This window comes from Gossypium arboreum, chromosome 3, assembly GCF_025698485.1.
Source record: "Gossypium arboreum isolate Shixiya-1 chromosome 3, ASM2569848v2, whole genome shotgun sequence".
NCBI lineage: Eukaryota > Viridiplantae > Streptophyta > Magnoliopsida > Malvales > Malvaceae > Gossypium > Gossypium arboreum.
The window spans coordinates 3147588-3169602 of record NC_069072.1 but is presented as its reverse complement, the minus strand read 5'-3'; the positions used below and the strand labels follow the sequence as shown (position 1 = coordinate 3169602).

Here is a 22015-nt window from a genome sequence, read left to right as displayed (position 1 = left end):
CGGTTTGGGTATGAAATAAGCAAGAAAACAATGTGAACAAGGGACAAAATTGGAATTAGCATAAAAGTTAATAGTTAAAAAGATGATGTAATTGAAAATCTAGACATTTCTTCAACTTTCTCAGCCAGAAACGCCGTAGCAGGTCTCCTATGCTGGTTTTTCATATTTTTGCACCATGTAAGTTCAATTTTTACTATTTCTTAGTAATTTTTATGTTTTTGTGACTTTTACAATTAGGTCCAATCATCTAATTCATTAGTTTTTGATTTGGTGGGTGAAATTGGAAGTTACCCTGGCTGAGTAAGGGTAGTTTATGATGAATTATTATGAAATTGAAGTTCTAATTTCATATTAAGGTTGTTTTATTAAGTCATTTTGATAGAAAATGGTATTTAGGACCTAATTGTGATCAAAATTGTGAATTAGATGTTGGTGTTGAAATTCAGAATATCAAAGGCTGTGAAATAGTTTATAATGATAAAATAAAAGTGTTAATTTAGAAAAATTAGTTCAATTGATGGGTGAATTGAGCAGGGACTAAATTGTAAAAACTGTAAATTTTGGGGTAAAAGTGCAATTTCGAATTTTGAACAGCATAAATTGTGAAGTGAAATAGAAATCAAATAAATGCTAATGAGTAGAAATATTTTATATTATAGATCAAGAATCCAAAGAAGAACGAGGAAAGAAAAAGTAAAGGACTAAATTGTAAGGTTTAGTCACATTTTGTATCAAGGTAAGTTTACAGTAAATAAATGCAATATTCTTTTATTTTACATTATTATTGTCAATTTCAGCATTTATATATTTATGTTATGAAAATATTTAAAGTCGAATTTAAGGTGAAGTGACAGAGGAAAAGTGTTAGAAAGCCCGGTTGAACCCTAGGAATGTTAGGATATTAGGGTTGACAGACGTAATGAAATGAGCCATGTAAGCCCATATTAGAAATATGGCTTTGGAGACAGATTGAGCCATGTAAGTCCATATTATATATGGCATTGGAGACAGAATAATTCATGTAAGTCCATGTCAAAGACATGGCATTGGCGAGATATTGATAGACAGAACGACCCTAGTATCCTTAGTATTCCGAGTGGTTCAACGGGTCAGGATACGAGTTAAATTACAGTGAATTAACAGCAAAGGAAAAGTAGATTATACTTATGAAAAGGAAAGGTCGGGTAAGAAAGAAGGTAAGGGAATAAAGAAGAAGATAGAAATTGAGAAGTAAAGAAATTTATGATGTTAGATGATATTATGCATAATTATCCATTATGTTGAATGTTGTGATTTATTTGCTTGTAAGCTTACTAAGCCTAGTGCTTAATCTCTTTATTTTCTTCTTCTTATAATACTTATCTAGTCACTTGGGGATCGAAGGAAATGTCGGAGGCCGATCACACTATCAAAGAAATAACTTCAGTATAACTAGACGTTTTGTTTTGGGTATGGCATGTATAGAAACTTAGCTACTTTTGGTATAATATGAATAATGAATGATGTGTAAATACTTACTAGTGATTAGCTAAGAAAATAGCTGATGATATACATGTTTATTAATATGTATGATTGAATGATGATTATCACATGAAAATTATGAAAATGTGAAAGTAACCTAAAACAGATTCAAGTAACAGAAATGATGTAACTTTGAAAATCACTAAAAATTGTAGAAACATAGTTTGAAGATGAATAATATATGAAATTAAAGCTTATTATGTATATTTTCTTATGAAATAAGCAAAACAGGTAAAAGTATTATATTTTATGATATATCTGAGTTTTAGTGAAACAGGGTCAGAGCAATTTCTGGATCCCCTGTTTCAACTTTGGAAATTCACCATAAATTGTACAAAACTAATTAGAAGGTATAATTTATATGGTTAGAATTCTTGTTGAATCTAGTTTTTATAGAAACAAACGAATTAGTCATATTAATTTTGTACAGGAAGAAAAATGGTTCGTAGTAAGAAGAGGTCAGTGCAGTTGAGTTTTGAAACAGGGGAAACTTTAACTAATAAACTGTACTAATTGGCTAAGTCAAAAATTCTAGAAAAAAATTAGTAGATATATATATGAGTCTAGTTTCAAGAAAAATTTACGGATCTTAATTTCGAGTTTTGAAACTCGAGAAATGAATTTTTAAGTAACCATGATGCAGAAAAACAGTTTATTCCGAAAATTAAAATAAGTGATTTAGAGTTGTTTAAAAGGTAAGATAAGTTTAGTAACACCTCAAGCTTGACTCCGGTGATGGTTTCGGGCGTGGGGGCGTTACAGAGTAGCTATATCCGGTTAAATTCCGAAGGTATGTGATTCGGGAATGAGCGATCTTGCTGTAAAAATTTCAGTTAATACGCTTGTAAAATCCCAACAATGAGGTATGTTTCGTATGTGCATTGGAATGGTTGATTCCCTTCGAATAATATTCGCTTAGTCGAGTAATGAGCTTCCGGTATTTGGCTAAGATGATCCCTTATGTATGAATATAGGGGTTGGAATGTGAAGTAGGAATGATTTGAGAATATGTATATATGGGATTATCCGTTTAGTTATATGAATGCTATACTTCAGTTGTGCTTAAATTCTTTGCTCAAAACTTACTAAGCATTTAATGCTTACTCCGTTTCTTTAATCCTCTGTTTTATAGATTTTGGTTCGTCAGCTATCGGACTCGGGAATTTTGAAGTCGAAGTCGCCCACACTATCAAAGCCCCTTTCGGTATACTTTTGGTTGAACCTTGAAATGGCATGTATAGGACTACCCTTTTTGTTATTGGTCATGTACCCTTCGGTTTTGTGTAAATTTGGATAGCCATGCGAAAATGGCTTAAATATACTTTGATCATAGCATTATAATCGTTTTGTATGTTGTTTGTCGAGAGGTATGGAAATGTTGGTAACGGTTAGCCATGGGAATGGTCATTTAGGATCACTTTTGGTATATGTATGACAAACTCTAGTTGATCCATGGAGGATCATGAAATAGGTAAAGTTTACCTTAAAAATAGATGCTGGCAGCAGCAGTGATGTGGATGTGAAAAATCACTAAAAATAGTAGGAATGGAATTAAATAGTGAATAAATTATGTAATCGAACCTTGATGAATCTATTTTCATAGGAAAGTAACGAAACGTTCATATGAATAGTATATTATGAGATGTTAAAGTTTTCATGAGACAGGGCTAGAACGGTTTCTGGATTCCCCGATCTGACTGTGGAAATTCTATATAAATTAACCAGAGACAATTAGAAGTCATACAATATATGTATAGATTCCGTTTTGAGTCTAGTTTCATTAGAAACAAATGGCATAAGTATTGAAGCCCTGTACAAGGAGTTATCTAAGTCGCAATGCAAGAAGGTCAGTGTAGTTGAACACTGTAACAGGGGAGACTTTAACTAATAAACTGTACTAATTGGCCAGACCAAAAATTCTAGAAAAAAATCTGTAAACGGACATATGAGTCTAGTTTCAGGGAAAAATGACGAAACTGATTTTCAAGTTTTGGAACTCAAGATATGATTTTTAAGGTGACAGTGACGCAGTTAGCCAACTACCTGGAAAGATTTAAAATGGACTGTGCAAATAGGTGAGTTAAGTCCGCAAACCCCTCGTGTCTGACTCCGGCGACGGTCTCGGGTACGGGGTGTTACAATTTTATTGGTATCAGAGCTACGGTTTAGTCCATTCTAGGACTACCGTAATGCGTTTGGGGCTAGCTATACATGCCATTTTATGTGATTATTTGATAGTGTGGTGATTTCTGACATTTGCAAATGTGTTTATTTATAGTAATGGATCCTGATCCCGACCGAGTGGTAGCTGATGATCTTGAGAGTGTAGCGCCTGCTCCCGCACAAGGGACAACGCCGGCGGACTCTCAACCTAATGCTAGTAACCCGAATGATGAAGCTAGACAAGCTTTCTATAGCGTGATGAATGATTGGTTCAACCAATACATTCGAACTAATACGGCTGTTCCACAACCTCCATTCCCGACAAATACCACCCTGACCTACAATACCTCCGAATCGACCAAATAAGATCAAATAACCCCAGTTGATGTAATCCGAAAACATGGGGCTATGAATTTAAGGCTACGGACAATGATGATGCCGAGCAAGTGAATTTTGGTTGGACAACACTATCCGGCACTCAATGAGCTATCTTGCACACCGATGAGTGCCTAAAGTGTACTATCTCCTTGCTACGTGATTACGCCTACTATTGGTGGAACACGTTGACTTCTGTCGTGCCCAGAGAACAAGTAACTTGGGAGTTCTTCCAAACCGAGTTTCGAAAGAAGTATATCAGTCAGAGATTCATTGACCAAAAACGGAAGAAATTTCTTGAACTCAAACAAGGTTCCATGTCGGTTACCGACTATGAACGAAAATTTGTAAGGCTTAGCCAGACGCGAGAATGCATTTCTTCAGAAGCCGTGATGTGTAAACGTTTGAGGATGGGCTGAATGACGATATAAAGTCAGTATGTAGGCATTTTGAAATCCGAGAATTTGTGGCACTTGTCGAGCGAGCTTGCAAGGCCAAGGAGCTCAGTATGGAGAAAAGAAAAGCTGAGGTGGGAGCAAGGGAGTTTCGTAAGAGGTCTTCGGGGAAGCCCTTCCCACAGTCATCGAAGAAATTTAGAGATGGCTTAGGCCGGTCTAGGGACACTTCGGGCTTTTCTAGACAAGATCGCGATCGACCCCCTGTGAGCACACGAGTCACTTCGATCGCCAGTGTTGGAAATGATCGTCGAGACAGAACGGAGTGCCAATATTGTGGCAAATGGCATTCTGGGAGTTGTAGATTCCATGACCGCTCCTGTTACAAGTGCGGGTCAGTTGACCACTTTATTAAAGATTGCCCGAGGTTGTCCGCATGAATGTAAATCGAGTGGAAACCGGTGCTACCATCGCCGAGGTAGACCGTCTAGAAATACGGCAATGCTAGTGGTGGTCGAGAGGATCTAGAGATGCTACGACCGGATCTCGAGGCTCGTGCTCTGCTAGGGCTTATGCTATACGCGGCACGCGAGGATGCTTCCTCGCCAGATGTTATTACCGTACTTTTACTCTCTTTGATACTAATGTGATTGCTTTGATTGACCTTGGTTCTACTCATTCTTATATATGCGAAACCTTAGCATCCAGTAAGACTTTACCTATTGAGTCTACTGAGTTCGTAAATCGGGTGTCAAATCCCTTGGGTCGTTACGTGCTTGTCGACAAAGTGTGTAATAAATGCCCCCTAGTAATTCGAGGTTCCTGTTTTCCGGCGGACTTGATGCTCTTGCCGTTTGATGAATTTGATGTTATTCTTGGTTTGAATTGGTTGACCGTGCATGATGCGGTTGTGCATTACAAAAACAAGACTATTGATTTGAGGTGCGCAAATAACGAGATAATCCGAGTTGAGTCTACGGACTTAAAGGGGTTGCCAACTGTAATATCAGCAATGTTGGCCCAGAAATATGTAAGAAAGGGGTGCGATGCATACCTTGCGTATGTACTTGATGACAAAGAGTTAGAAAAGAAACCCGAATTTGTACCGGTGGTTTGTGAATACCCGGATGTTTTTCCTGAAGAATTATCGGGTTTACCACCTGTTCGGGAGGTAGAGTTTGGTATCGAGCTTGTACCTGGGGCTACGCTAATTTCGATAGCTCCATATCGTATGGCACCAACCGAGTTAAAAGAATTGAAAGCTCAGTTGCAAGAGTTGACGGATAGAGGTTTTGCTCGACCAAGTTTCTCACCTTGGGGTGCTCCAGTATTGTTTGTGAAAAAGAAGGATGGAACCATGAGGTTGTGCATTGACTATCATCAGCTGAATAAAGTGACGATAAAGAATAAATATCCGTTACCGCGTATTGATGATTTGTTTGATCAACTAAAGGGAGCCTCGGTGTTTTCAAAGATAGATTTGAGATCGGGTTATTACCGATTCATGAATTCGAGATTCGGATATACCCAAAACCGCTTTCGAATGAGATACGGCCACTACGAGTTCTTAGTGATGCCGCTTGGGCTCACTAATGCCCTGCGGTATTTATGGATTTGATGAATCGGATCTTCGACGAGATTTGGACCGGTTCAGTAGTTGTGTTCATTGACGACATCTTGGTCTATTCAAGAGATGAGACCGAACATGCCGAGCACCGAGATTAGTGTTGCAAATTTTACGGGATAAGTAGTTATATGCTAAGTTCAGTAAGTGTGAGTTCTAGTTAAGAGAGGTTAGCTTCTTGGGCCATGTGGTATCCGCATCGGGTATTCGAGTTAACCCGAGCAAAATTTCAGCCATACTTAACTGGAAGCCTCAGAAATATTACTGAGGTTCGGAGCTTTTTGGGACTTGCTTAGTTACTACCGACGGTTTGTAAAAGGTTTCTCGATGATAGCCACACCCATGACGAAGCTACTTCAAAAGATGTTAAGTTCTAATGGACGGAAAAATGTCGAAAAGTTTTGATCAACGAAAACTTATTTGATCAAGCTCAACTTTAGTGCAAACGAATCGTGCAAAGAGTTTGTCATCTATAGTGACGCATCCCTACTTGGGTTAGGTTGCGATTGATGCAAGAAGGTCGAGTTATGGCCTATCGTCGAGACAATTAAAGCCACATGAGAAAAATTATCCGACCCATGATCTTGAATTAGCTGCCATCGTATTCGCCTTGAAAATATGGCGACATTACTTACTTGGTGAAAAGTGCCATGTATTTTCGGATCACAAAAGTCTCAAATATTTGATCACTCAAAGAGACTTGAATCTGCGACAAAGGCGTTGGCTTGAGTTGTTGAAAGATTATGAGCTTGTCATTGATTATCACCCGGAAAGGCTAATGTGGTTGCGACGCCTTAAGCGAAAATCACTGCTTTACTTTACGAAGCGATGAATGTACACTTGTCTCGTTTCTACCCGACAATGTGTTAGTAGCTGAATTAGAGGCCAAGCCATTATTGATTCATCAAATTCGTGAAGCTCGTAAAGTCGACGATGAATTGGTTGCAAAACGGGTGAATGTGTTCGAATATGGAATCCAATTTCAAATTGATGATGACGATTGTTTGAGGTTCAAGTCGGTTGTGTGTTCCAAGAAATTCGAACTCATTTCGATGATTCTGAACGAAGCTCATTGTAGCCGAATGTCAATTCACCCGGAGTACGAAAATGTACAACGATCTCGAGACGCCGCTTTGGTGGCATGGTATGAAACGAGACATTTCGATTTTGTTTCAAGTGCTTAGTATGTCGCAAGTGAAGGCGAACATCAAGTGCCTACGGGTTTGCTTCAGCCGATCATGATACCTGAATGGAAATGGGAACGAGTCACGATAGATTTTGTATCTGGGTTGCCAATGTCGGCAAGTAAGAAAGATGCGATTTGGGTCGTTGTTGATAGACTGACTAAGTCGGCTCACTTTATCCCCGTACGTACGGATTTTTCATTGGATAAACTAGCTGAATTGTATATTTCTCAGATTGTGAGATTACACGGGGTACCTATTTCTATCGTGTCGGATAGAGATCCGAGATTCACCTCGCGATTTTGGAAGAAATTGCAAGAAGCTTTGGGTACCAAGATGCATTTTAGCACCGCTTTTCATCCACAAACCGATGGTCAATCCGAGCGGATAATTCAGATACTTGAGGATATATTGAGATGTTGCATCCTCGAGTTTAGTGGTTCATGGAACGGTATTTACCTTTGATTGAATTCGCCACAACAACAGCTTTTCAATCAAGTATTAAGATGGCACCTTACGAGGCCTTGTACGGCGTAAATGCCGTACACCATTGTTTTGGACCGAGCTCGGTGAAAGTAAAATTTTCGAGTGGATTTGATTAAAATGCTGAATAGAAAGTAAGAATAATTCGTGAAAGTCCAAGGCGAGATCGGATCGTCGAAGTCGTATCGGATTTAAAACGAAGGGATATTGAGTATCTGGTGGGAGACAAAGTGTTTCTTAAGGTCTCACCTTGGAAAAATATACTCAGATTTGGCCGTAAGGGCAAGTTGAGTCCGAGATTCATTGGGCCGTACGAAATCTCCGAACGAGTTGGTCCAGTTGCATATAGGTTGCTTTTACCCCCTGAACTCGAAAGGATCCACAACGTTTTTCATGTTTCGATGCTTCGATGTTACAGATCCGATCCTTCGCACGTAATAAACCCCTCCGAGGTCGAAATTCAAGCCGATATAAGTTATGAAGAAGAATCGATTCGTATCCTAGCTCTTGAAGTGAAAGAGTTGCGAAACAAAAGGGTTCCGTTAGTGAAAGTGTTATGGCTCAAACACGGGATCGAAGAAGCTACTTGGGAACCCGAGAACTCTATAAAAGAGCGATACCCAAATCTATTTACCGGTAAGATTTTCGGGGACGAAAATTTCTTAAGTGGGGGAAAGTTGTGACAGCCCTAAAGTGACCCAAGTCGGAAAGTGGTTTCGGGACCACTAAACCGAGTCATAAAAAAATAATTAACTGTCCTAGTTGATGCTCATTATATGTACTTATGCATGTGTGAAAATTTCATGTTTGAATTTTGTTAATTGTAAGTGAATTTTAGTAAATAGGACTTATGTGAGAAAATTTAGAAATGTGCTAGGCAAATGTAAAGTGGCCTATTAATGCATGTTATAGAAATGGTGGGTTTGCATGTCAAATTGCCCAATATTTGAGCTAGTGGCCGACCATGCTATGAGTGGAAACATGTCACAAACATGTTATGTTAGTGATGTAGGTTAGGAACAATAAAATAAGGAGTATGGGTAATAAAGAAATGGAAAAAGGAAAGAATGTGTGTGATTGTTTCTCCCCCTCCCCATTGCCGTGAATGTAAGAAAGAAAACAAAAAAAAAAGTGTCCATCTTTATTCATTTCTCTTGGCCGAATGTTCTAAGGAAGAAAGAAAAACAAGTTGTGTTCTTTGGTTCTTCTTGGCCGAATTGAAAGGAAGAAGAAGGGAGTGAAGCAATCGGTCATCTTAGGTCACTATTAAGGTAAGGAAGTTTGTACTAGCTCTTGAAATTTTAGTTGATATTGAGTGAGATATCAAGTGATTTTTGTAAACCATGTTGAAATTTTGATTTTTGGGGCGAGTATGGTTTTCGGCTATAAAAGATTAATAAGGGTGATGGTTGTGTTTCATGCTAAACTTAGATGAATAATGGTAGTTTGTTTACATCTTGATATCTATGAGTTCCTTTCTTGGTTCTACCATAGACCCACGAAGTATATGTTTATTTGGTGTTGTTGGAGGTTTATGATAGAAGCTAATAAGTGAGAGTTTGATAGATACTATGAGGTTAAACTTCATGAGATTGTAAGCTTGTAAGTTGGATGATGAAATTCATGCTTTGTAAAGGTAAATGGTGTAGAAGGAGCATTCGGCCATGAAAAAAAAAAAAGAAAATTTATGATGAATTAAGTTGGAAGCTATTATAATGTACTTGTGCATTCGGGTATGGGATGAAAATATATAAGATGGTTATAATCAGCCTTGTAATTCGGCTCTTGCATATATATATATATATATATATTTGCACATGATGTATTGGTATGACATATATATATATATCATCTCAAGGTATATGTTTATATATGGTGGTGTTTTAGTTATGGAGTAAATGATGGATGCGTATTGAGTTATAATATGTAATGCATTAGTTAGTAAAATGTATGTCATTTATATGTGGTACTAAGTATATAAATGGCCTCAACGTGAGACATGCATATTCGCCACATGAGATGGATTACGTTGCATGTATTCGGTTAGAGGCAAGCATATTGATGCTTTTATCTTGGCTTAGACAATCGGCTAAAAGGAAGTGTGGGATAATATGTTGAGTTGATTCATGATTTCATATGTATGTGACTTTAATGTCTAATGAATATATATGGGCTAAGTACCTTGAGTTCCTCTTTTCGATGCTTAAATGATTAAATCAATTTATTTGTTAAAATTAAGCTCAAGAGCAAAGGGGAACTAGATCCGATAAAGGGAAGGAAAAAGTGGTCGAATAGCCATCGAAATCGTTCGACGACATCCGAGGTAAGTTTTTGAGTAATAGAACTTAGATTATGATTTGATTAGATCATGTTTTAAGCAAATCAAAATCATGCTCTTTGTATGTGGCTATTGAGCCGAAATTGCAAGTGTGATAAGTGTCTTGTGTTTGAGCTTTGGTAATGAAAATGAAATACGGATGTGTCATGATTTATTGATATATGTGCTTGGTTATTCGAATGATATCCGGGCTAAGTCCCGAAGGCTTTTGCGCTAAGTGACTATATCTGGACTAAGATCCGAAGGCATTTGTGCGAGTTACTAATCCCGGGCTAAGCCCGAAGGCATTGGTGCGAGTTACTAAATTCGGGTTAAGTCCCGAAGGCATTTGTGCGAGTTACTATAACTGGGCTATGTCCCGAAGGCATTTGAGCGAGTAGCTATATCCGGTTAAATTCCGAAGGTATGTGATTCGGGAATGAGCGATCTTGCTGTAAAAATTTCAGTTAATACGCTTGTAAAATCCCAACAATGAGGTATGTTTCGTATGTGCATTGGAATGGTTGATTCCCTTCGAATAATATTCGCTTAGTCGAGTAATGAGCTTCCGGTATTTGGCTAAGATGATCCCTTATGTATGAATATAAGGGTTGGAATGTGAAGTAGGAATGATTTGAGAATATGTATATATGGGATTATCCGTTTAGTTATATGAATGCTATACTTCAGTTGTGGTTAAATTCTTTGCTCAAAACTTACTAAGCATTTAATGCTTACTCCGCTTCTTTAATCCTCTGTTTTATAGATTTTGGTTCGTCACCATCGGACTCGGAATTTTGAAGTCGAAGTCGCCCACACTATCAAAGCCCCTTTCGGTATACTTTTGGTTGAACCTTGAAATGGCATGTATAGGACTACCATTTTTGTTATTGGTCATGTACCCTTCGGTTTTGTGTAAATTTGGATAGCCAGGCGAAAATGGCTTAAATATACTTTGATCATAGCATTATAATCGTTTTGTATGTTGTTCGTCGAGAGGTATGGAAATGTTGGTAACGGTTAGCCATGGGAATGGTCATTTAGGATCACTTTTGGTATATGTATGACAAACTCTAGTTGATCCATGGAGGATAATGAAATAGGTAAAGTTTACCTTAAAAATAGATGCTGGCAGCAGCAGTGATGTGGATGTGAAAAATCACTAAAAATAGTAGGAATGGAATTAAATAGTGAATAAATTATGTAATCGAACCTTGATGAATCTATTTTCATAGGAAAGTAACGAAACGTTCATATGAACAGTATATTATGAGATGTTAAAGTTTTCGTGAGACAGGGCTAGAACGGTTTCTGGATTCCCCGATCTGACTTTGGAAATTCTATATAAATTAACCAGAGACAATTAGAAGTCATACCATATATGTATAGATTCCTTTTTGAGTCTAGTTTCATTAGAAACAAATGGTATAAGTATTGAAGCCCTGTAAAAGGAGTTATCTAAGGCACAATGCAAGAGGGTCAGTGTAGTTGAACCCTGTAACAGGGGAGATTTTAACTAATAAACTGTACTAATTGGCCCAACCAAAAATTCTAGAAAAAAATATGTAAATGGACATATGAGGCTAGTTTCAGGGAAAAATTACGAAACTGATTTTCGAGTTTTGGAACTCAAGATATGATTTTTAAGGTGACAGTGACGCAGTTAGCCAACTGCCTAGAAAGATTTAAAATGGACTGTGCAAATAAGTGAGTTAAGTCCGCAAACCCCTCATGTCTGACTCCGGCGACGGTCTCGGGTACGGGGTGTTACATAAACTACTATTGAATATGTATGATACATTATGATAGTCAGGTATGTATTATGTACTCACATGTGAATTGATTTTTAAGGTGAATTATTAGTATCAAAGAACGATATATGTGTGTGAGTGATTACTATATCTACGAATAAGAGCATGACCTATTCGGTCGATGTCTGTCATTATATGAAAGTATGTGACCTAAATTAATTGTACGAGCTTCCAGAGATATCCGAGTATCCTCTTTGTTTCCGAATGGTTCAACTGGTACTCTGAGAAGTAAATGAATATATAAATGTGCATCCGATTCAGGTATATTGCAATGTTTATGAAATTGAGTAATGAAAGTGAATATGATTATGATTTATGGATATATAATTCAGGTACGTGTGTTTCGATTATGAAATTCAGAAATGAAAGGTGATTATGTTTCAAGTGATAATATGTGAAATATATGACATCAAATGATGTGAATGTATAAATAAATGGTGTGATACATATATGTTTGTTATACGAATTGTGGTCCTATGTTTTGAGCATGGGAATTATGAAATGAGAAACATGGTTTTGGGAAATGGAAAGTAATATATATGTGTAAGATAATATGTGATTTATAAGAAAATGAAATGTGAATATGTGCTCTCTATATATATGAAATTGAAATGTAGCCAAATGGATAAGTTATATATGAAGTGGTTAGTGAACCATTACATGTTTTGGTTATTCATGTAATGATTATGTGCAAACTTGATTTATATGATTGAGTTAACGGTTGTCTTTTGAATGTGAAAACGTGATATATATATATTCATTGATAAAGAAGATAAGAGAAGCTACTTAATGTGGTTATATGAATTTACGAGTACAAGATTGTATAAGTGATTGATATTTGTTAAATTTGGTTTAATGATAATGATTTGTAAATATCATTGAAATGATTTATTTGCTTATGACTTACTAAGCTTTCTAAGCTTACTCTGTGTGTTTTTTCTATGTTCAAAGAGTTTCGAAGACTTGCTCGGGATAGAAATCATTGGAGACCACATCACACTATCTAGTTATCACTTCGGTAATTAAAAGCTTTAAGTTTTTGGTTATATGGCATGTATAGGCTAAATTCAATGTGGTTCATTTTGATTTGTATATGTAGCCATGCGAGAATGGCTTGTTAATGATGTTAATGTTTGTGTATATTCAGGCATGATATAAGCTTATTTTTGAGAAATATGTCTCCATGGTATGAATGAATGTGTGAAAATTTTAAATTGTATGCAAGATTTATCTTTTGAATGTGAGTGAATATTAAAATATAAGTCCGATAATGCATCGAACCCTATTTCGGCTTCAGATACGGGTAAGGGGTGTTATATTTTGTGGTATCAGAGCTATGGTTTAGTCGGTTTTAGGACTACCATAGCGTATGTGAGTCTAGCTATACATGCCATGTTTAACCTGTGATAGTGTGATATCTCCCGACTCTGACAAAAATTATTTTGATGAGACAGCTATGTTTTCCAATCGAGCAAATTCTGATAGTACTGAAGTAAATACTCAAATGTTTGAGTGAAAATGTGTTGATTATGAGTTGAAACTCACAAAGGTATGGATCAAATTGTATGACATTTTGTTAGTGATAAATGTTATAATTATATGAGAATATGAGTTATGACATTTGAGTGATGATGCTATATGAGAATTTCGATTGCGAATTAGTGATTTGAGTTGGCATAAGAATTACATGTTAAGAACAAAAGTGATTATAAGCAAATGTTTATTAAATGATTTGGGAATGTGAAATCAGTAATGAACTGGCTAATTGTGATAATATGTGTTATGTGCATTACGTGTGAGTTGAATTAGAGGCTTTATTAACCTCACCGTCCTTATTAGTGAATGTTACAATGAAATCTGTAAGATTTGAATAGAATAAGCTCACGAGTTTCGAGTTACAGAGATCCGTGTTTGAAAGATTACTAATGTGGTCAAAAAAGAGAATGAATCAGCAAATGAAGGCAGTACTAAAAGAGATATTGGATAGTTTTGAAGACTATTCGGATTATACAACGTCATTGTTATAGAAGAAATTAACTCCGATTAATTGACCTATTCAGGTATGTTATCTAAAGAAAATATTAGCTAGAAGCTTTTCTGAATAGATTTCTATTAGTGAAGGGATTAAAAAAAATGACAGAATTAGACAGTTCAATAATGATTAAATTATAGTGATGGCTAAGTCCAATAATTATAGTCGGGCAGTTACTATGATTCCTTCTGGGCATTCTATGCGTATATTTATCCTTAGAAGCATCTGTGACTGTATAATTTATGAGGGAATTCTTATCGTATGAGAACATTAGCTAAACATATTAATGGACGGAAGCATTGTTGGTCTGTTTAGGTTATACTCGACATTGTTATGTCTTTCTCTGGTAATTATTTCCTTGTGTGAATATAAAAGTTAACGGTAAAATTTGTATGATTCTAATACTCTATTTCTACTGGCTATTGTTCTGTTGAAAATAAGTGAAGATTATATAACTTCTATTACTGTGGATTCCAGTATTTATGAGTGACATTATTCTTTTCAGAACTTATCTAGGATATCATCGGAATTGATATATTTTATATAAGTTGTAATTTTCTGATATTCTGTGTAGCCTCAGACATTGAAATTTCACTATTTTGGTTTTCTTATGATTCCATGTGATTAACGGCAAGAGATATTTATTTGACAGAGATGATTATGTCTATTATGACTATAATTTGTGACTTGAAATGTGAGAGTACAGTGGTACCGTCATCAGAGTTATAGAAGTTGTGTTTCTGCATTGATTGCTGTTTAAACCATATTGAATTCTTTTCTGTGTTTAAATGCATTATTGATAGTCGGAGTGTTATTTATTGTTACAGTTAAGACGTCGGTCTTATTATGACATTATGATTCCTTTTTTTTACGGTTGCGGCTTCTGTATAATGATATGTTTGGATTATCTTTTTTAATGGGAAGAAAGGATTTCTTTGAAAAGGCTGATTCAATGGTTTAGTTTGATCTGAATTATCCGATTGAAAAGTTAATTGAGTTATATGTGTTTGAATCTATCCACCGGATTGGAAATAAACTTTGAACGTACATATGTGAATTGAAGGATAGCCTGGAAAAAGGATTCGTAATCTTGAGGACTTGATACTGAATTATATATATCGGAACAATTCTATCTGAGAAAGTAGTAATGATGAAATAGAATTTTGATGAACCTTGTATTTGAATTATTTCTTATCATTAAAAAGCTAGATTTTATCTGAATTATTGTTATCTGTCTGAATAAGTCCTTCCGTACGCATAGATTTCTCTTTTGATAAATCAGCTGAGTTATTGTCTCAGAGACTGTCAGTTTGCATATGGTGCCAGTAATCATTATTTCAGAGTGAAATCTAAAATTTATATGGTAATTCTAGGAGAAATTACAGTAAGCTGTGAGTACGAAGTTGTATTGAAATTCTCGAAATATCTATTTGTCACTGTGTTTTAAAATTTGGAAGCAACTAAGTGAGGCTATTTCTATTTGATAAACTATCATGTGTGTATAAAAAATATGACATTGTATGAGGTATCGTATGGTTGCAATTACCAAACTCCGTTGTTTCAGGACCGAGCTTTGTGGGAAAATGATCCACGGGATTAATATCATCAGAAAAATTAAGCAGAGAATGAAAGTAATTTAATACAGTTATAAGCAGATTCAGGTTGGTATGATGTATAGCGGAAGACAGATCATAATCTTACTCGTGAGATTAAAGAGATAAGAAATTCAAAGCTATGTGTGAATTTGAAATATACTGTGGAAGCAAATCCTTAATCTACTTTCTAGTAAGATATTTAGGGACTAAAATCCCTAAGGGGAGAGTTGTAACAACCTAGTTTAGACCTTAATCGAACAAAGGTTTCGGGACCACAAATTCGAGTCAAAAAATATTTTAGTATTATTCTTGGTGTTTACAGTATGTGAGTTAATAAGTGTGAAATTTTCGTGAAAATTTTATCGCTTAGAGCTCAATTTTATAAAAGGACTTAATTGCGTTAAATGTAAAAGTAGCATGCTATAAGTTAAAAGTGTCTAAAAGCTATGGAGCTTAAAAGTTAGGGTCCTTATGTGATAAATGGACCATTAATTAGTTAGTGGAAATGTTGGTTTGGCATTATTGAAATATTGAATTTGAAATAAGGTTATTTGAGTAATTTATGAATATATGTTAATATATTAATAAAATAAAAGTTAAATTATCATCTTTGATGGTTCTTTCAACCAAAAATGAGAAAAGAAAAGGTTCATGGAAGCCATTAGGGTTCGCAACTTCAAGCTTTAATTAGTAAGTGATTTTGACTCGGTTTTGATAATTTTTATATTTTGAGATCGTTGCTTGAATGCTAGTAAACCCATGCTTCAATTTTCGAATTTATGTTGATTTTGTGTTTTGCCATTGTTGAAAGTTTGATGATTTTTGTGTTTGATGATGAAAATAAATATCTATTAATAGATTTTTTTATGTTTTGGTTAAATAATGATTCGGTTGATGAATTTGTTTTCGGTTGTGGCTTAATTGAATAAGTTAAGTGATGAATAAATCATTGCTTGTATAATTGGATTTATTGGTGCATTTATGAAGACAAGAATATTCATGAATTATAGTTGATTTGTTAATTATTAAGTTAAGTTTAAGGTGTTTAGTTAATCTGACTATTTGGTTATGAAATTGGTATAAAATAGTTTTTTATATAATTTGCTAGCCGAATAGATGAAAAACAATTTGGTTTTGAAAATGACATTTTAGCATGATTCTTAGCATGTGAACTTGACACATTTCTATTCGGCATTGGTACTTAGTAGATGACTATTAATAGTTAAATGAGTGGTGCATGAATTATTTTTAAATACAATGGAGATTCGGTCATTTGGTAATGCTTGTATGTACTTGTATATTTTTGTCTAATAATCCGTGTGGAATAACTTGACCATTCAGTAATGGTTGCTAATATTTCATGTTTGGATGTATTAATGTATGTGCATTATGTAATACCTTGAAAATTTTTACAGTAAGATACTATCTTTGATATAGTAAAATAAGGAAATAAAGTGACAAAAAGGGAAATTTTGAGTTATGTCAATATTGAGAAGTATATTATGATATATTAATTCAAGAAAGGACTAAATTGTAAAAGTGAGAAAAGTTTTGTTGTACAAGAGTAAATATTCATAATTTGAGGGGTTAAAGTGTAAATATGAAAAAGTTGAAGGACCAATAGTGTAAATAATTTAAGAGTGGAATGATCTAGAAACTAAGAAAAATGGATGAATTATGACCAAATTGAATAGATGAAGAACTATGAGGGACTAAATTGAAATTTTACCAAATTAAATGATGACTCAAGGATGGAATTTTAAAAGATAATGAAGGGCAAAATGGTCAATTGAAAGAGAGAGAAATCTAGAAAGTAATAATGATGCTAGAGATATTTTGATATTTTATAATTATTTAATTAGATAAATATTATTTTATTAATACTTTAATAAGATATTTTATTATTATTTTATTAGTATATAAAAAAAGGAAGATGAGAAATTCTCATCCATATTTTCCCATGCACTAACGTGAGAGAAAGAGAGGAAGAAACAAAGTTTTGCTTTATTTACAATTTGGTCCTTTTACCAAAAATTCACCATTTTCACCCAAAAATCAAATGAATTTCCATAGCTACCAAGAGATAAAAATGTTAAGGAGAGCATGGGGAGTTAGAATATCAAGTTGGATTCAAGAAATAGAAGCTGGAGGAGAGAGAAAATCAAGTTAAAGATTAGTATCAATAGAACAAGGTAAGTATATCAAGATTTCAATATGTTTTTAAGCTTGTTATTATTGACAAAGCATGAAAATAATGTTATAGTAGAGTTTTCTTACATAAGGTCCTATGTTTTTGATATCTTAGTGAAGAGAAAATAAGAGAAAGTGATGAGAAATGGTGTAGAAAAAGAAAATAAGGGTGTTATAACATGGTAATTAATAGCTTGCACAAAAACAGTTTGGACAAAGAAGAGAGACTAACTTTGAAAAATCACCATAAATTGTAGAAATCTAATTAGAAGATGAAAAAAATATGGAATTAAATCTTATTTAGTATAGTTTCTCATAGAAGAAATAGTGTAAGCAATGGATTTGTAAATTTTGAGATGCAATGGATTTGTAAATTTTCGAGTTCCCTTGTTCTGACTTTGAAAAATCATAAAAAAATTGAATAAAAATAATTAGGGGTTTAAATATATATTTCTAAAATCCTAAATGAGTCTATTTTTAAGAGAAACAAACAAGAACATCATTTGAATCCTGTATGAGGAGATAATTAATTTTGGTGAAGAGGGGTCGAATCACAAAACAAAGTAGCAGGGTAACTTTAAAGAATAAATTGTACTTATTGGCTAAACCAAAATTCTGAAATTTTTATGGTAAGAATATATATGAGTCTAGATTCAGGAAAATTATCAGATATTAATTTGGAGTTCTATAGATCTAGATATAAATAATTTAGTGACTATGATGCAGATAGATAGCTTGAATATTCATAAAAGTAAATAATAAAAATTATGGATAATGTTACTTACAAGTGTGTTATCTACATTAAGGATGTGGAATGGAGAGGAGGAGGAGGAAAAATATGTATGAATATTCATCTAGCATGGCTAATTTGCATATTTTAGGCTCAGGGACTAAATTGAATAAAAGTAAAACTTTATGGGAAATTTTGTAAACATGTCAGAAATGACCAAATTGCATGAAATGGATTATTTTATTATTCAAATTACAAAATTGAATGAAATTATTAATTTAGTTCAAGATTGGGGGAAAACATGTTTTAGGGATTAAATTGAAAAGTGTTAAAATTATAAAAAATTCTGATATTTTATAGAATTCATGGATTGTTATCAATATATATGAGAATAATAGCTGGAAATAAGGATTAAATTGCAAGAATTTTATTTTCCGACCTTAAGGATGAAATTGTCATTAATTAAAGTTTAGGGCAAAATGGTAATTTTGCCTAGAGCATTAATTAAATGCATTAGAATATGAAATGAATGAAAATGATGATCAAATTTATTTATAAAGATCCGGACGACTCAAATATGAGACTTGATCGTGGAAAAGAACAGATATCGATTAATGAAATTATAAACACAAACAAGCAATGAGGTAAGTTCGTAAACTTGAATTATATTCTTAAATGCTTGAAATGCATGTTTTGATATGAATATGATTTGAATGTTCATTATATGAAATTTTATGAAACATTGATAAATTTGATAAAAGGAGAAGAAATCCCGGTTGAATGAAAGGAAAATTCGATGGATCTCTGAAAAGGAATTGACGGTAAAAAGGATCTAGCCCGGACGGGTGATCCTATCCTGATATAGCCCTCCCGAAGAATATGTGTAAAATGGATTTAGCCCGAACGGGTAATCCGAATTAGGGTCTGAATTTAGCCTGGACTGGTAATCCCGACAATACTCTATGAGTTTATATTACAGGGGATTTAGCCTGGACTGGTAATCCCACTGTAAGGATGAGGTTCGCGGGAGTGTGCTCTCTGATATGAAATGTGTAAGACCATGGTTGAAAGATACCATGGCAACCTGTGTGTAAGACCATGGTTGAAAGATACCATTGCAACCTGATATGAAATGTATAAGACCATGGTTGAAAGATACCATAGCAACCTGATATGAGATGTGTAAGACCATGGTTGAAAGATACCATGGCAACGTGACATGAAAAGAATAAGACCATGGTTGAAAGATACCATGGCAACATGACAGAAAATAAGTAAGACCATAGTTGAAAGACACTATGACATCACGTCAAAGATAAATAAGACCGTGGATGGGAGACGCTATAACATCTGTTGAACAATTGATATTCAGGTAAAATGTATCAGGTGACGAATGGTTATATGAAATGGTTGTGTGAAATGTTTACAAGAACTGGTCATATGGAAATATATGTACAAAAGCATTATATGAAATAATTATGAAAATGGATAAACGAAATAAGTATAAGTACATGGAATATAATTTATGTTAAGTTTGATATAAGTCATTACCGTAATAAATATACATAAAATATATGGAAATGATGAAGCATAAAATATTGATATAATGAAATGAATGATATATGCTTGTGAAGAAACGGTAAGAGCATGATATGTTTCATGACATGTACATATATGATTATCTTTGATATGTTGATACAAGGAAATTATGTAATTGAGACTATTATTAAACTCAAGTGCGACATGTCGAGAAAATAGATATATCAATGTTGAATTTATATGAGATATGTGCAAGTATACTAACAATGTTGTTGTTTGATGCTTATACAAGTGCCAAACTGTTGATTGAATGGTAATATATTTATTTTATATGATGCATTGAATCGGTAAGCATTTTAATTTTTTTTAAGTGATCTGCAAATGGTAGTAATGCTCCGAAACCCTGTTCTGGCAGCGGATACGGGTTAGGGGTGTTACACATTATATGTGCTGAATCAAGTTGTAAATAAATATATATATATGTTGCCGATTGAATTGAGCTTTGGAGAATTTGTTCCGAGTGTGAAATAAATTGAATAAATGGGCTACTAGAGCCTAAGGTAAACTCGGTCTAACACGGGTTAGATAAGATTTTGTGTATTTTGTGCTATTTGGAAATAGTGACTAATTTGTAAAAATATGAAATATTAGGGGCTAATGTGCAAATTACCCTTTTTATGTGTTTTTGGGTGAATTTGAGTATATGTGAGATTAAATATGCATGATATTTGATGTATATCCGGGTTTTATCCCACAGGCTTCGTGTTGGTATTATATCCGGGTTTTATCCCGCAGGCTTTGTGCTGGTATTATATCCGGGTTTTATCCCGCAGGCTTCGTGCTGGTATTATATCCGGGTTAAATCCCGCAGGCTTAGTGCTGGTATTATGTTCGAGCTTAAAGTTCCGCAGGTTCTGTGCTGGTGACCGGATTCGGGTTTTAAACCTAGCAGGCTTAACGCCGGTGATTCAAGTAAGATTATGAATTTGAAAGTTCGAGGTAAACTACTATTGAATATGTATGATACATTATGATAGTCAGGTACGTATTATGTACTCGCATGTGAATTGATTTTTAAGGTGAATTATTAGTATCAAAGAACGATATATATGTGTGAATGATTACTATATCTACGAATAAGAGCATGACCTATTCGGTCGATGTCTGTCATTGTATGAAAGTATGTGACCTAAATTAATTGTACGAGCTTCCAGAGATATCCGAGTATCCTCTTTGTTTCCGAATGGTTCAACTGGTACTCTGAGAAGTAAATGAATATATAAATGTGCATCCGATTCAGGTATATTGCAATGTTTATGAAATTGAGTAATGAAAGTGAATATGATTATGATTTATGGATATATAATTCAGGTACGTGTGTTTCGATTATGAAATTCATAAATGAAAGGTGATTATGTTTCAAGTGATAATATGTGAAATATATGACATCAAATGATGTGAATGTATAAATAAATGGTGTGATACATATATGTTTGTTATACGAATTGTGGTCCTATGTTTTGAGCATGGGAATTATGAAATGAGAAACATGGTTTTGGGAAATGGAAAGTAATATATATGTGTAAGATAATATGTGATTTATAAGAAAATGAAATGTGAATATGTGCTCTATAGATTTATGAAATTGAAATGTAGCCAAATGGATAAGTTATATATGAAGTGGTTAGTGAACCATTACATGTTTTGGTTATTCATGTAATGATTATGTGCAAACTTGATTTATATGATTGAGTTAACGGTTGTCTTTTGAATGTGAAAACGTGATATATATATATATATATATTCATTGATAAATAAGATAAGAGAAGCTACTTAATGTGGTTATATGAATTTACGAGTACAAGATTGTATAAGTGATTGATGTTTGTTAAATTTGGTTTAATGATAATGATTTGTAAATACCATTGAAATGATTTATTTGCTTATGACTTACTAAGCTTTCTAAGCTCACTCTGTGTGTTTTTCTTATGTTCATAGAGTTTCGGAGACTTGCTCGAGTTGGAAGTCGTTGGAGACCACATCACACTATCTAGTT

General features: G+C 34.3%; 1 long non-coding RNA gene across 1 annotated transcript in view; it reads left to right on the top strand.

Moving 5' to 3' along the window:
- LOC128290076 (uncharacterized) overlaps positions 1-21199 on the top strand; it is a 31105-nt gene extending 9906 nt beyond the window's left edge. The window contains exon 2 of the long non-coding RNA XR_008279716.1: positions 20755-21199. This is a non-coding gene — a long non-coding RNA (uncharacterized LOC128290076). The remainder of the gene's footprint in view (positions 1-20754) is intronic.
- Positions 21200-22015: the final 816 nt, after the last annotated feature.